This window comes from Schistocerca americana, chromosome 3, assembly GCF_021461395.2.
Source record: "Schistocerca americana isolate TAMUIC-IGC-003095 chromosome 3, iqSchAmer2.1, whole genome shotgun sequence".
Lineage (NCBI taxonomy): Eukaryota > Metazoa > Arthropoda > Insecta > Orthoptera > Acrididae > Schistocerca > Schistocerca americana.
Window position 1 is genome coordinate 161,925,150 of NC_060121.1, and position 17,022 is coordinate 161,942,171.

The 17,022-nt window shown below is 37.4% G+C and overlaps 1 long non-coding RNA gene and 1 other non-coding gene across 4 annotated transcripts in view; both read right to left on the minus strand.

The window, feature by feature from the left end:
• Positions 1-15,714, minus strand: part of LOC124607329 — a 38,922-nt gene extending 23,208 nt beyond the window's left edge. For 2 of the 3 annotated variants that reach the window (XR_006978808.1, XR_006978807.1), the window contains exons 1-3: positions 15,218-15,714; positions 14,951-15,061; positions 8,179-8,535 (exon numbers count right to left, since the gene is read on the minus strand). This is a non-coding gene — a long non-coding RNA (uncharacterized LOC124607329). Of the gene's footprint in view, positions 1-4,689; positions 8,536-14,950; positions 15,062-15,217 lie in introns of those variants that run through there. The other variant, XR_006978806.1, reaches the window with a different exon arrangement.
• On the minus strand, positions 15,424-15,542 carry LOC124608560. The gene has a single exon (XR_006979182.1). It is a non-coding gene; the product is annotated as a U5 spliceosomal RNA (small nuclear RNA).
• Positions 15,715-17,022: the final 1,308 nt, after the last annotated feature.

Here is a 17,022-nt window from a genome sequence, read left to right on the forward strand (position 1 = left end):
TGACAAGCTTTTCAAAGGTTTTAGAGAAACTAATGCATGCCAGGATAGTTAAGCATCTCAGTGAACATAATAGCTTCAGCAAAAGTCAGTTTGGATTTCAGAAAGGTTTGTCAACAGAAGATGCAATATTTGCATTTACTGGCAAACTCTTGGAATCTATCAACAAAAAACTGAAAGTGATTGGCATATTTTGTGACCTAACAAAAGCATTTGACTGTGTAAATCACCAAATTCTTTTACAAAAAGCTGCACATCTCGGTATAAGTGGTGCAGCAGGGAAATGGCTCGACTCATATCTGTCAAACAGGAAATAAAAAGTTGTAGTAGATAGTCAAGACGGTGTTCCAGTATCTTCAGAATGGGGTACCATCACATGTGGAGTGCCGCAGGGCTCAGTTCTGGGCCCCCTACTTTTTATTATATTTATAAATGATCTTCCTCTCTCTACGGAATATTGTAGATTCACCTTTTTCGCAGATGACACTACACTACTTATTGATAATTCAGTAGATAAACTTGAGGTAACGGCAAATAAGGTTTTAAATGAAACGGTGAACTGGTCTTATTTTAAATTACTGTAAAACAAACTACATTCAGTTGTTCCATCATCGTTTCACAGGCGTGCACTCGGGACAGCGACAATTCTTCTTGCGATATTTCGACTAGAAACCTCCCAGCCATCTTCAAGGCGAGTCGGAGACTGAGTTCATAGCGTTTGCGCATGTCTATTTACACGGAGTCACGTGATACAAAGCTGCTGAGGATTGAAAGCGCATGCGTCAAAGATATCAAAGTCGCCACTACTGCGCTAGTCATAGATAAGATGTATATAGCAAAGATAAACATATAAGCGCAGAGTGCAAACAAAATAGTGCTGCTGCGAATCCACCGTGCTTGTAAACAAATAATTAATCTTTAAAAGTGGTAGCATCTGTCGGAAGTGAAGATGCAGAAATTCTTTCCGAACGAAGGTGTGAAATAAGCGGTTTCCAAGCATTGTCAAGATGAAATCCTTCGTCGCGGTTTAGCAGGTTGTCGGCTAGTTGTATTTCTACAGCTTCCTTAACAACTGAGTCCCAGAAAGATGAAGCAGTAGTTAAAATCTTAACATCTTTATAATCCATGGCATGGCCAGTAGAAATGCAATGTTCGGCAACTGCTGATTTGTTGGTCTGAAGAAGACGTGTGTACCGCTGGTGTTCGACGCATCGTTCCTGTAAAGTGCGCGTGGTTTGCCCTATGTAACGTTTGCCACACTCACAAGGGATTTCATAAACTCCCGCCTTTCGCAAGAGCAGATCATCCTTAACGGATCCCAACAAGGCTGCAGTCTTAGCTGTTGGGCGGAATATCACATCAACTTTATGTTTCTTCAAGATTCTAGCAATTTTAGAAGAAACATTACCCACATATGGGAGAAAGGCTGTAGATTTCACTTCCCTTTCCACTTCCTCATCCTTTTCCTGTGATTTTTCTGCAGTTTTTATTTGCAGGGCTTTCTTAATCTGCTGTTGCGAATAGCCATTTCTCCTAAAAACTGCCTCCAGGTGTACAAGCTCATCCTGCAGGCTGTCAACGTCAGACACTACATGAGCCCTGTGGACCAAAGTTTTCAGAACACTCATAATTTGCAACGGATGGTGGCAGCTAGATGCCTGCAAATATAGGTCAGTGTGTGTGGGCTTACGGTATACGCAATGACCTAGGGATCCATCTTCTTTCCGGCGAACCAGCACATCCAGAAACGGTAAACAGCCATTCTTCTCTCGTTCCATAGTGAACTTGATTTTTCCGTGAATGGAATTGAGATGTTCCAAAAACTCTAGTAGTTTATCCTCTCCGTGGGGCCACACTATGAATGTGTCATCCACGTACCTCCAGAAGACCGTCGGTTTTAATACTGCTGAGTTGAGGGCTTTCTCTTCAAAATCCTCCATAAACAAATTAGCCACCAGGGGAGAGAGAGGGCTCCCCATAGCGGCACCATCAATTTGTTCGTAATATTGTTCATCAAATAAAAAATAAGTGGAGGTTAATGCATGCTTAAACAAAGCTGTTATATCATCCTCAAACTTGCTGCTAATGAGATACAAGGAGTCAGCCAGAGGTACTTTGGTGAACAATGAGACAACGTCAAAACTAACTAATAAATCTGTGCTATTGAGCTTCAAACCTTTCAACCTACTGATAAAATCCGACGAGTTGCGGATATGAAGTTCACATTTCCCCACAAACGGTCTCAACAGAGAGGCACCTACATTGCTAACTATTGGTCGAAAAGTCAGCACTTTTAAAATCTGCTCAAGAATCACAAACTACATTCAGTTCCACAAAACATCCAAAGATGAGGAAATATTTGTAAAGATAGGTGAGCAGACAATAACTAGGGTAGATTCCTCAAATACCTAGGCTTGCATATTGATAGCAAACTGAATTGGTCAAACCACATCGTGGATCTGTGCAAAAGACTAAGTTCAGCAACATACGGATTGCGCATTGTTTCTTTTTATAGAAATATGGAAATCATGAAGTCAGCGTATTATGGTTAATTTCATGCAATTATGGCATTTGGAATTATATTTTGGGGAAATCAGCCACTGGCTAAAAAAGTACTGTGTGTACAAAAAAGAGCCATAAGGATCATGTGTGGAGTCCATCCTAGAGCCACATGCAGGAATCTTTATAAGAAGCTTGAAATACTTACATCCACTGCGCAATATATATTCTCGTTGATGTGCTTCATAAGGAAAGAAAAATCCATCTTTAAGCTGAATAGTGCATATCACAGTCACAATACTAGAAGGAAACATGATATCCACTATGAACAGCCAAATCTAAGTATGGTGCAGAAAGGAGTCCATTTCAGTGGCTGTAAGATTTTTAATGTCCTCCCTTCAAGAATTAAGTGTTTGGTAGATGATGATCTCTTGTTTAAAAAAACCTTAAGGTAGTTCCTACTGCAAGGGTCATTTTATACATTAGAAGAGTTCCTGAACTACAGTGTTTAACATTTCTTGTATTGTAAATTGCAAATGTATGCCCAAATTTGTATTTATAATACCAAATATTTTTATTGTAAACATATACAAGGTCCGGCAGAAAAACCTCCCCTTTAAGGAAAGCTAATAAAAACAAAACCAAATAAGGTAGAACAATTTTATTTATACTAAATAAAAGTACATATTATGCCATTTTAGAAAATACTCTTATGGTCTTACTTTTTAAATAAAACATCCCTTAAATGGCTTCCTGCACTGTCGACACACTGTTTGAGTCTTTCCCTGAAGTTATTCATTACTCTTTGAGTCATTTCAGGTGGAATAGCTTCAACCTCTTGTGTAATTGCTTCTTTCAGGGCTCGTAAAGATTGTGGACGTTGTTCATAAACTTTTGCTTTTAAATAGCCCCAAAGAAAGAAATCACAGGGCGTTAAGTCTGGCGATCGTGGGGGCCAGCCAATGTCTCCACGCAACGAGATCACATGTCCAGGAAACATTTCCTTCACCAATGCCAGTGACTGCCGCGCTGTGTGGGCAGTAGCACCATCTTGCTGGAACCACACGTTCTCTATTTCACCAATAAGCTCCCTTAGTTGCGGTTGGAGAAAGTCGCGGAGCATGGCACAATAGCGTTCACTGTTGACGGTTAAATTCCTGTCATTTTCTTCGAAAAAGTAAGGACCGATCACTCCGGAATTGTAAACAGCACACCATACTGTTACTTTAGGGCTATGAAGTGGTCGTTGATGAAGTTCTTGGGGATTGTGTTCACACCAGTACCTGCAATTTTGGCTGTTCACTGTTCTGGCAAGGTGAAAGTGTGCTTCATCAGAAAAAATCACAATATCATTGGGACGAATGTTCCGAAGAAGGTCTTGGCACAAACTTACACGGACACCACAGTCTCGTTCACTCAGTTCCTGCGTAGTTACAATTTTGTAAGGATGCATTTTAAGATCTCGATGCAAGATTCTTCTCACACTTTGATCTGATATCCGTAATGCTGCCGCATGCTTTTTAGCGGATCGTCGAGGAGATTGTTGAACTGAAGCTCTAACTGCATCAACATTTCCGGGGCCTGTTGCAGTCCGTGGTCGTCCAGGTGGTTTCCTTTTTAATGCGGAACCTGTCTCACGAAAGTTAGCAACCCAAGAATAAATTGTTTTCTTATCGGGAACAGGGTCCTGTCGTCCGAGCGCAAAGCGAACGCGAAAAGCACGTTGAGTATTAATAGGCGATTCGCCATTTTGAATAAAATCTTCCACTACGAAGGCACACGATGTTCACCAGACCACGCCATGGCGTACACTGAAAACGGCACGTAGGCAGCTACTTAACGACGTGCCCCCCACCACTCTGCTCCTTCTACTGTCCGCTGCACGTTACTTTGTAATCGGGGAGTTTTTTATGGCGGACCCTGTATTTTTGCAATATTTATTTCTCTGTAACACTTATTATTTTGTAATCTTTATCTATCTCTAAAATGCATTTTTGTAGTGGGACCTAAGTTCCTGTTTACTGTTTTTTGTTATGTAATCTCTATCTATCTCTAAAATGTATTTTTTTGTAGTGGGACCTAAGTTACTGTTTTTGTTTTGTTTTATGTATTACCATAAATTCTGGCCAAAAGCTTGTAAAATTGACACGTTCCATATCCTGTGATAGTGTCACAGCATGGATCACTGGAACAAGAGATAAATAAATAAAAAAATAATAAATAAATAGATCTGTAATTTTATGGGTCTGCCCTTTTACACTTCTTATATACTAGAGTCATCTGTGCTTTTTTCCAGTTGCTTGGGACTTTCTGTTGGGTGAGATATTTGCAATAAATGCATGATAAGTAAGGAGCCACTGCTGTAAGGTACTCTCTGTACAACTGAATTGGGATTCGATCCAGGCTGGCAACTTTTTCATTTTCAGCTCTTTCAGTTATTTCTCTATGCCAGGGATGCTTATTACTATTTTGTCCATACGGGCATCTGTTTGCAGGTCAATCGACGATATGTTTATATGAGCCTCCTGCGCATCCAATTTCTTAAATGCGAAATTTAAAACTTTGGCTTTCATTTTCCTATCTTCAAGAGCCACTTCAGACTGGTCTGGTGACTGGGTGGAAGCCTTAGACCTTCTTAACAATTTTATATAGGACAAGAATTTTCTTGGGTTCTAGATCAGATCTTTTGCTATGACAGTAGTAGGTGTGTGCTTCGCACATAGGTATTTTCCACAGACACACAAATCTCTACTAACCTTTGCCACTCGTCATTTGTGCATTCCTTTTGAACCAAGATCTTTACTTCCTCAGCATTTTCTGAATTTCATTGTTTCCTTAATCCATTTACTAGGAACATAGTTCTCCAGACCACAATTTACTCTCTCTTTAAAATTTGCCCATAATTCCTTTACATCCATTTTACTGGAACTAAGTGATATCAATTCGCTAAGTGAGACGCTAACAACCAACTACTTATCTGCTCTTTCTAGCAGAAACACTCTCCTCCCCCCCTTGACTAATTTATTAACTTTCATAACTGTAAATGCTGCAACGATATTATGACCGTTAATCCCTGCCTCTATACCAATTTGTTTGATAATATCTGGCCTGTTTGTAGCTACAAGGTCTATGTTATTTCTATTGTGTGTGGGCTGTCAGACTATCTGCTCAAGACAGGTTTCAAAAACCGTATTCAAATTTCATTTACATCACATGGCTCCCCACTTGAAATCAATAGTTTATCATCATTACAACTACCTGCAGGCAGCTGCAAGCCTATAATCTTCTGACAAACACATCTGCTACTTAATGCTCAAGCCAACATATGAGCAACAATACTTTTGTATGGACATATTGCACTTTACACACTTTGATTTACAGTTACACATCACCTAAGTATCCCTGATACAATATATTTCTGCCACATTTGAAGAGTACATGGTATTTCCAATCCACCATGATAATTAGTGCTTGCTTAACATTTCAGTTAAGCTGTGCCTGTAGTGCACATCTTGCAGTTTGTGGGTGAGATTTCCTTTTTGTGGGGACAATAAGTCTGACAAATAGTTTTTTCTTGGTAAATGACACCATAGCAAACAGTGATTTGTCTAGGCATTCACACTTTTTAAATAAAAATATTTAATTGGGTGGTGCATTTGTTCTATATACATATATGTGTCATGTCACCATTTAATCTGTGGCACTAGGGCTTGCACTGTGCATTATGCAGGTAGTTATCCTACAAGTAATAACTAAACTGCAATGTTCTGGATATCTCTGAAAGACAGCTAATAACATCATTTTAAATGTAGCCACATCCCCCAATTCAATAAAGCTGTAATAGTTCATAAGCTTAGGCTTTTTTCTCTAGGCCCTTAATTTTTCAACTGATATTTCTTCTCCACAATTGGTAAATATGCCAAGTGCAAAATAGTTTTATCGCAGGTGGGTCCATTATTGCATTCCATGTATTACAGAAAGAAACAGCCAAGCCGCACATGAACACCTCTGATGAAATTTTACCAATCTCCAAACTTATAAACTCAAGAAATATGGACATCACTAGGGTATTGGTCCAGTTCGATACAAGGAAGGCACAAGGGAAAACCTCTTTAATATCTTCTAGCACTAATAATGTTGCTAATTCGAAATGGTAGCTATTTAGCTCACATGTTGCAGACAGACAAACGCAGCGTGTCCATATTTCTTCGAAAGTTCATCTTGGGCCTTATTCATTATAATCAACATAAAATCAGTGCTTTGCAGGCTTGAATGAGTTCTGGTAACTACGCCTTGGGCTTATAAAATAGCAAACAATGATTCTCACCTGAGATCAGTTCTTGCACATCAGTCTCTCACTAATTGCATTGTTCTGCAGTCTTCCTCATAAGCACAAATTGTAAGAATGTTCAATGTTTGCAAGATCTTGCATCATTAGGAGATGAATTCTTTCCTGTTCAAAACAGACTGAATGTCTGATTTTCTCAACTACAGCCAGGAAAGGGATTTTGTTGGGTATGTCTGCCACTACTTACTCTTTAACTTACATCAATGTGACATAAGTCACTGTTGTGTGCACCATGTGTTGAAACAAATGTTACCTGGCACGGGCCACCTGTGATCTGGGTAACTTTAATCTGTGCTAGGAACACTCCATTATTTTTTCATGTGTTTGGCACCCTTACTTAGTGAAATATGTTGATCTGAGCAATGGCAAATATAATAATGTCTCACACAACCATTAGCAACAACTTTAGAGCCACAGTTTTTAACAAAACTGTCTTTCTTGTCTTCTCAGTGCCTTCTTCCCACTGTTATAAATCAGAAAATGATCACAACTACAAATTTTCTATACTAATCTGAACATCATGCATTGTCTACAATGTTTTACATAACAAATTCCTCATGATATCTCAAAATTACAATCATACCACTTTGTCTTACCCCCACATTCTGTTGCTTGAGGTCCCACCATGATAATCACACTGATGATCCTTGAAGTTAAATTCATAATCGAAATTTTTATGACAGACATTATATTGATAAATATAAGACTTTTGACTTTTTTGAAAAGCTGGAATTACACTAAATTTCTCAGGATGAACCTTTGATGCATGCTCGCTCAGATGTTTGTTAAATTTTTACTGCTTCCCACACGCTGAACACTTGAACTGTTTACCGTCATTCACATCAACAGAGAAATAAAAATTTAATTCTTTTAACACAAAACATGCAAAGAACAATTTCTCTTCTCGTGGCTTCAAGAGCACTGGTGATTGCGTGACCGAGGCCTGAGGTGCCGAGAATGATTCGCTGAATGTGACATCTGCTGGCAGAAGATACTCAGTGACCTAACAACATGAGCTGCCACTCCAGAAAGCTCAGGATCTGATGTACAGTCACCTTCTTCGACAATGGTCAATCCATGCATTTCCGCTGCTTGCTTTCCTCCTTTGTCTTGGGGTGACAGTGATATTCCCTGCACTCATTTAATGTGAATCACTGGCTGAAGAGCACCTCTAGATTGACCTGACACATGTGCAACATTTCTGCTACTGCCTCAGTTACGTAGCTTTTTGAATCAGTGCTAGTAGTAGCGAAACCCAGTAGTCGCTGACCTCTGCTATATTGAAAATTCAAGCTAGATGTTGAAAACTCATTTTCCACTTTTTCCACTATTACCTCAATTGTGATATGCCAGCCTTCAAGCTGCAGAGCCTCCACTTCTGCAATTCCTGATTCTTCACAGAGACATGGTCTGGCACTTTCTTCTTTGTCACTCACACTTGTTTTACCACAGTGGAAGTGAGTGTGTCACCTAACCTCAGTGTCATACGATGGTGCATTGTTGCTGTGCACTTCAAACCTCAGCATGGATTGTTGCAGCAGCATTGTGCTCCCTCAAATTTGGGGAAAAGAGTACCACATGTTACCCCACTTCATCAATAGTCTGAGCCATTTTGTTTTGGTTTCTCTAACAGCATATTGTGTTACTGTGGTGTGGAGATTACAACACATGCCACAACTGCAGACATTTACCTGCAAACAAGCAAAAACATTAATCAGGCAACTTTATTTTTACAATGCGACTCCTCATTCACTCTGTACCTCAAACGTAAATTTAAGCAGGAACTCAAATTACTGTAGTATAATTAAACTTGACAAGCTCAAAAATATAGTGTCTTTTTTCCACATTGTATACATGTGATTTTTTCAAATATATTTTCTTCATCTCAGTTCTCCGTGAAGTATTTTCCATTGGATGTACAAGAAGTTCAACAGAGTCCCACCAGGTCACAAAATAAAGTGAATACAACATGGAGCTGTTGATCGAGTGCTGTACTTCAGTAACAGACATGGATACATAGCTATTAATAATACTTAATATAAAAAACAAGGAAGTGACTGTATGTGAAGATTTCAATGAAGACTTCATTCAGTATAGTTATAATTGTGTGCATCAATTTACATACTGTGGACATTCCCAACAATAATAGAAGGATACAGCACAACAGCAACTGATAATTTATTTTTAAACCTAATGTTTACGAAACACGCCCCATAATAAATTGTTTATCTGACCATTATGGTTAACAGGGAGTGATAAAGCATCCCCATCAAACCAGTTTAACAAAGAACATAAATGTAAAATTAGTAAAATTCATAAGGCAAATAATATTCAACTCTCTGATGTCACTAACAGTGAGACAGTTGATTAAACAGAAATCTTTAGCTGCTAAATCCAATGTGTAACAGCACAGCAGATCCGTTAGACCTCCTTAAACAGGAACTGCATACTCCCCCACAAGACAACATTTGCTGAATCATCTGCTAGACATATCACAAAAATCACTAGGTCACTGTAAAACAATGTTATGAAGGTACTTCACCCAAAGTGTTAAAATCTTTTGCTGAATTGGTAGCACTTGCCTGTATTACCTACTTAACCAGTTGATAAGTCAAGGTGAATATTTCCTGAAAGACCCCGGTATCTGCTAGTACAGTGTCTGTAAACTGAAGAGTGAGCACAGCTTGCAGTGGGGGAAGTGGTCGTTCCCAAAAGCATGCTCTAACTGTCATACAGGATGACTAAGACTCAATTTTCCATCTAGCAGCACAGTGTACCATGCAGTGATTATATCAACTCTGTACACGTTCCTTGCATTATTTACTAATTTCGTGTATCATATGCTTCTCCTGGCATTTCTACACACTGTGTTGACACAAGTTCAAAGGCTCGCTGCAGAAGGGCTGGACTTCTTGTGGTACATGGGTTGCTCTTCAGTTTGCAGACAGACTACCACCCCATTAATAAGCAACTTACCTCTAATTATAGATCCATCTCCTTTTGAAAAACGTTTTTTAAACGTAAGATCACTTTGGCTTTCATGAAGGCTTCTCTATTGAGTACGCAACATAACCCCGGATCTAGTAGAATTAAACGAGATAAATTTTCATGATGGCACTTTCCATTATGTTCCAAGGCCTTTGACTATGTAAATACAAGTTCTACTAAAGAAACTTAAATGCTATGATATCAGAGGCATTCTCCTTGCATGGATGACATTATGGCTTAACAACAGAAAACAGAATATCACATTAACAAATGACAGAAACATGAATATGACTAAATTTGGAACAAAGAGACATTAAACAAGGTGTGCCTAGGTTCCTATACTTGGCCCAGTACTCATATTAACCATGTAAATGATTTAATTGTGATATTACAGCATTCTTCTACAGCTGCGATGTTCGCAGAAGACACTAATTTCACGATGAAGATCCCAAATAAATCCATATCACAAAAAATCAAGAGAATAATGAAAGAGGCTAACAAATGATTCATAGCAAGTAGTTTAATGCTTAATATTACAAACACTCATTTTATTCAATTCCAAACTAGTCACAATGACTTACTGGGTACCAAAAGAAGAAATGACCTGACACATACTCCCCTGCCATTTTTGCACGCTGTGTTGACACCAATTTAAAGGCTCTCTGCTAATAGCTTGTCACATAATTGACTAAATAGAACCCTGACTCGTAAATGGGCCGGATCTTAAAAAGCCTGCTCCACTCCTAGAAGTGGAGATAATAAGAGTAAAATAAAAACAAAAAGAACTGAGAGGAATACTCAAATGAATACCATACAGGAGAAACACCAAGTTGGTATACAATATAACCTTTTGTATCTATAACTATCTTGTTATGTGTTTTAATGTTTTTTTAATTAATAATGAGGATGAATTTAAAAAGAACTGTACAATTCACAACCAGAATACTAGAAGTAACAATAATTTTCACATGGGGTGTTACATATGGCGCAAAAGCCTATAACATTTTACCATTCAACAAATTGAAAAGCCCAAGATACTAAATAAACAAAGGTAAAGAAAACTGGTACCTCATTAAAGACGACGACGACCACAACCCTACTATACTATATATTCTAATCTTACCCTTACGATTCCTAAGTCAGTGATATGTAGGGGGCTGTAGTATATCCCTAGAGTAAAAGTGTTACATTATTTTGAACAAATATTTTAGTGCACTTACAAAGTAGTTTTATTGTTTTTGCATGTTATTTGGTATGTACCTAAATATTTCTTTCCTAGCTTAAAAATAAATTTTTGTGAACTATTATATAAGAACGAGTTATTCCTTTTTCCAGACCTTACTAGATAATAAAAAAGAGATAGGAAGCATATAAACGCTCTTGGTTACAATGGAATAATTTAATTTTCTGTGGTTCCTACTGCCCCGGCTCAGCACTCGAGTCCAACTGTTATTTCTGTGACAAATCGTAACTAGAAGTTGCAAGTAGCAACTAAAAAGCGCAGTTAACGTTCTTTGCCTAGTGCCATCTGTTGACCGACATTCGCACTTCTTTATAAGAACCTTGTGCCTCACGAGATTGATGTACTGTGTCTGCATATTATATGACGACATGCACATTCAGTACCGATTATGGTTGGTCAAACACAGCTGTGTTCCTGAATGTATTACATCAATAAGACGCAATATTGCCTTTTTCTCCAGAAAATATCATTTAGAGACAAGTAACCTAAAAAGTGCATTTGATTCTGGTTTCAATATGACCGTTGTGGTTAATACTCCACATGCCTACAGGACTTGGCAATGTTAACACAGCAGAACTCAGACATCTGTATAAGTGTAATGAAATGAAAACAATATTATTGAGTCATATGAATGCCTCATACACTAAGCAGATTCAGAAGGATGTGGGTTGCAGTAGGTACTGGGAGATGAAGAAGCTTGCACAGGATAGAGTAGCATGGAGAGCTGCATCAAACCAGTCTCAGGACTGAAAACCACAACAACAACAACAATGAATGCCTCACTTTTGTTCCAACACAATTCAAGACCCTTGGAGAAAAAATGTACACCTGGTGTTACACATGGCAACTGCACACACAAGAACTTTTTGCAGACACTACAACCACCTACATAAGTAAGCTTTTCCTAGGTTACCTTCAAGTACTGTACTTAAACAATTCCTGATTAAACTGGAAGATCTGTAGTTCCCACTTTCATATCAACAGACTCAAAATGCATATTCTGGACCTCGAACTCTGTTACAGGTCAATGTCGCACCATTATTCTCCAACAAGTCCAATAATTAAATGGCGGAAAATTTACGGGTATAGGACCGCTTAACATGTGGAAAATGAGATTTTGATTATTCACTCACTGAATTTAACATTTATCATTCCTTTAAAATAGCACAACAACATCAATTAAACACAGTTCAATCACTCATACTGCACACTTATTTCATAATTATAGCACTTTTAAACTGCAAATCCTCTAAGAGACTTCTTGAATCTTCACAATTCTCTCTCAAGAGACTTGATGTGGTTAAATACGTATAACAACCAGTAATCAGAGTCGGAACTTTGGTCAAAGAGCAAAACTTAAAATATCTACAAAGTTACAAGCAAAAGTGCTTAGCTACAGAAGTGTTTTTTCTAAATCAAAAAGGTGTGAATTTGCAACACAGATGACTGGCCAGACATGGTCAGAAGTATATTCAGGAACACATTTAATGAAAAATTCAACAAATTCATGAATATATTCAAGTTAAAATTTGAGGAAATGTTTCCTAAAGTAGTACATTCTGTTGGGGGATCTAGCAGGAAGACTTGGGTAACAAAAGGTATCAGAAAATCCTCTGAAACACTCAAATATCGGAGATCTATCAAAAATTACAAGAGTGACCCAGCCTTCTTATAGTTTTTTCTCAGGTACAAAACTGTTGCAGGAAGCAAAGAGAATCCAAAATGAAGAGACCATACAGAACTCAAACAATAAAAGCAGAGCCATATGCAATATAGTAAAACAAGAAACTGGTAACTCAAAATCAAAGCAGATGAACATAAAAATTAGAAATAAAGGTAGTTTAATAGATAATCCTAAGGGCCTGGCAAACTTTATAAACAACTACTTTAGTAATATAGCAACAAAACTGCAAGAAAAGCTTCCTAAAACACAACACACAATGGCAAAGAACTATGTATCTCACACAATGCTACTGCTAGCCACAAATGGAGAGGAAATCAGTAGCATTGTACACAAATTCAAGAGTAAATCATCCACAGGTTTAGATGAAGTTCCAATGTATATACTAAAAGACTGCATTAGCAGCATAAAAAAAACCCTTAGCAGACATTATAAATGAGTCATTCTCATCAGGTTGCTTCCATAATTATCTAAAGCACGCAAAAATTCTTCGCATACACAAAAAAGGTTGTACAGAAAATGTAGAGAATTACAGACCGGTTACATTGCCATCTTCTTTTTCAAAAATAATGGAAACTATTATGAAAAACAGACTTATGGACTACTTAAACAAATACCAACTTCTATGCAAAGAATAGTTTGGTTTCAGGACTGGAAAGGGAACAGAAACAGCTATAGAAAAATTTACAAGAGTAGTTCTAGAAGCCCTAGATAAAGGAGAACAAATAACAGAGATTTTTCTAGATCTCAGTAACGCATTTGATACAGTTGACCACGAAATACTACTAAGTAAATTTTACGCACTAGGAAGAGGGTGGAGATATCTCAAATTTCAAGTAGCTCAAATTTTTTGGTGAAACATCTTTCAGATGAAGAATATTTGAACATTGGAGTACCTCAAGGGAGTGTGCTAGGCCCAGTACTATTTCTCATTTATATTAATGACTTCCCACAGTGGGTAATGCAAGATGAAACAGTGTTATTTGCTGATGACAGCAATATAATAATTACAGACAGGACACCAGAAATGTTAAATGTAAAAGCTGAAAAGGCACTTATGGCAGTTCACAACTGGTCACATAACAACAAAGTAGCCCTTAATGTGAAAACAACTAATAACATAAACTTCTATATAAAGAAAAAACCGAATATGACAAAATGAAACCATAGAGCGTGTAGTCAGCACAAAATTTTTGGGTATATATGTTGATCATACAACTAAAATGGGATGAACATATTAGGATGCTTGGGAAAAAAATTAGCACAGCATGTTATGCCTTACGAATATTAGACACCGTGTGCAATAGTTCATGCCAGAGAATGACATACTTTGGACACATACATTCTATAATAAGTTACGGCATAACATTCTGTGGTGCAAATGCCCAAAATGTGAAATATGTGTTCAGATAGCAAAAATGAGCTATCAGAATAATGAGCAAGAGTCACAAAAGAGTGCACTGCAGTGAGCTATTTAAAAATGGGGTATTCTGACAATCCAAGTGAATATATCTTGCAAACTACAGTTTTTATTCACAAAAATATTGAGCAATATTTAACAAACAGGTGCATACATGATCACCAATCCAGAAACAGTAATTGCTTGTACCTAGACAGAATGAATAAAACTAAAACCCAAACCACTATGTTTTACCACAGTCTAACATATGTTCGACTGTGGTTTTACCAAGGTGTCAAGATAAACAAAAGAAATAAAAAACATAAAGGAACTCTGTAAATCTAAAGCATTCCTTAAAGAATATTTATTAAAAATAGTTTTTACTCGATTAGAGAAGTCTTGTGATCTATTTCTTTTGATTGAAGCAGGTTCTTCTGCATTATGCAATTCAATGATAAATTGTGTGTGTAATATACATATACATATATTATGAATTTATTATTTATAGCTTGTATTTCATTATCTTACGTGACAAAATAATGTAAATATGTATGTATAATTCCGACATTCATACAAAGAAATTTGTTTACGGATGAATAAATATATAAATAAATAAAACTACGTCTGCAAAATCACAATGATTATTAAACATTTTTGCTGTCACTCATTACAAGCAATCTAACTTAGTATTACTAATATTTACTGTAATGAAAGCCACTCAATGGAGGATGTTTTACATTTGCAACAACGATCCCATTTAAGAAATTAAGTTCATCGAAACACTTAGAAACTAACCTCTCGTCTGACAAAGACAGTCTAAAGACGCATTGGCAATTTCTCCAGATCTGTAGACAATGATATTTTGAATTATCGCTTTACTGAGTGACTGAAATTTAGTTCGGGTACCTGTGAACATACCAATACGTCAGAATTCGTTTTCTAAACACGAACTATTACGGTACTGTATGGCTTCTTACATATTAATTACACTATTAATATTTCCACAATTTTTTCCTTAAAACAAAAGTAAAACCAACGGAAGAAAAAAAATGTAAAACATACTTGCTAACGACAGTTTTGTTGGGATGCAATTTTCTGTGTGAACAAGTGTAACTTTATCATACGGTGAGAAGTCGCGGAAATAACACTGGCTGAGTGCGAACCACTGCGAAGTGATACAAGGACCCGGACTCCTTCACTGTGACAAATCACAGGTAAGAAAACAGATACACGTCACCCACTGTGAACTAATTTTGAATTGTATTTGTGGCTCAGCGTAAGCCGAGCACTTCGAAAAATTAGTTATAGACTCATTTAGTGTTCCCCTCCACGGAAATCTTTAGTAAAAGGCGAAAGATTTATTCGTCTTGAAGGGAAACAAGAGTAACGTGAACAGGCCTTCTGCGGTACTTATGCCTTTTCATCGTATGCCCTTTGAACAAGAACACATCACGAAAGCAGAATTTCTGGACATATTTCGCCTAAAATTAAGTGTTAATTGTTGCTGACTTGGAAAATGCATTCTGATCTAGAGATATTAACATATGTAACTACCACCAAAAGCTGTTTCACGAATAAAGAACCATTACTTGGCCTGTTTGGTTGGTGACTTCCCATCCGCTATTTTCACTGCGAGGCAAGAGATGGCAGCACAGACCACGGCGGCTTTCGTACTTAACGGTTGGCGGCACAGATTGCCTTCGTGAGGCTTGGTGATGAGCAGGGAAACAGTCCTCCCCGCTTCCCTTATGTTTCAAGAAGTAATGAATCTTGTACATGTCCTTGCATTCAACCACATGCAGTAACAAACTGCAATAAATGATTATTTCGTTCTCTGTAAAGTGACCTGGACAGATCTGGAAGTGCTGTGACTAAAGTTTTCACAGTATTTCACTGTCCTTCAGAAGTATACGGAAAAAATTATGACTGATTAAATATTACATTAAAACATATTGGTTGAAATGAATGAGTCAAAAATCTCGTGGTTTATTTCAGATGCCTACTGCCAAATTAAACTGTAACTGATGCTTATACTACTGTGGAAATTAGTGCCTTGCAACTATAACAGTCTTACGATTTGGAAATGAGAGTTTTCTCTAGATGTATTAATTCATCATTCAGCTCTTTAGCGAAATGTCACATGCAAATGAACTAGATTCCGAAAAACTGCATATAGGAGAGCGAGTCTGGCACATGACATTGGCAAATCGCCTGTTTTGTTTACACAATAACGACTGAAATTTAAGAACAACACACATCTGCGCAGGAGTGCGACGGACGCATCTGTGCCGATTAGTTTCTTACCTGAGGCACTTATTTACATTTCACAACACATACTGACTTTATTTTAGAATTGTTACTAAAAGCTTTCTGTAAATAACTTGTCACACATGTCAGTTGTATTTATTTCTGTTTTTAAAGGATTTCGATTATGTGAAATATTGACCAGCTATTCACAATTGCATTTTTCTGTACATGTATTGTTGCAATGATGTTATGTTAATAAATAAATGCAAAAAATGCGCATAACTTGGGCGCATTATTTCTGGTAATCTGCATTGCGTTCGCGCTGTCCCCGAATAACAATAAAAAAATTAAAATAGAAAGCCAACGTATGTGAATGCCCCTATTAGCTTCCGTGAAGAGTGTCAACTTTGTTTACGCGTTTGGTGTACGATACTAGATTCAATGGTGGAAAAAGAGTGCAACATTTTCAATAAGTTTCTCTCTTATCCAAAGCCCAGTTCACATAAAAGCAGAACTTTACACTTTTATAAACGTTGTAACTTCGTTGTTTAACCCGTAACTGGTGAGGTGATATTTCTGTAACACAACTGGTGAGGTTGGGTTATAGATACCCAATAATT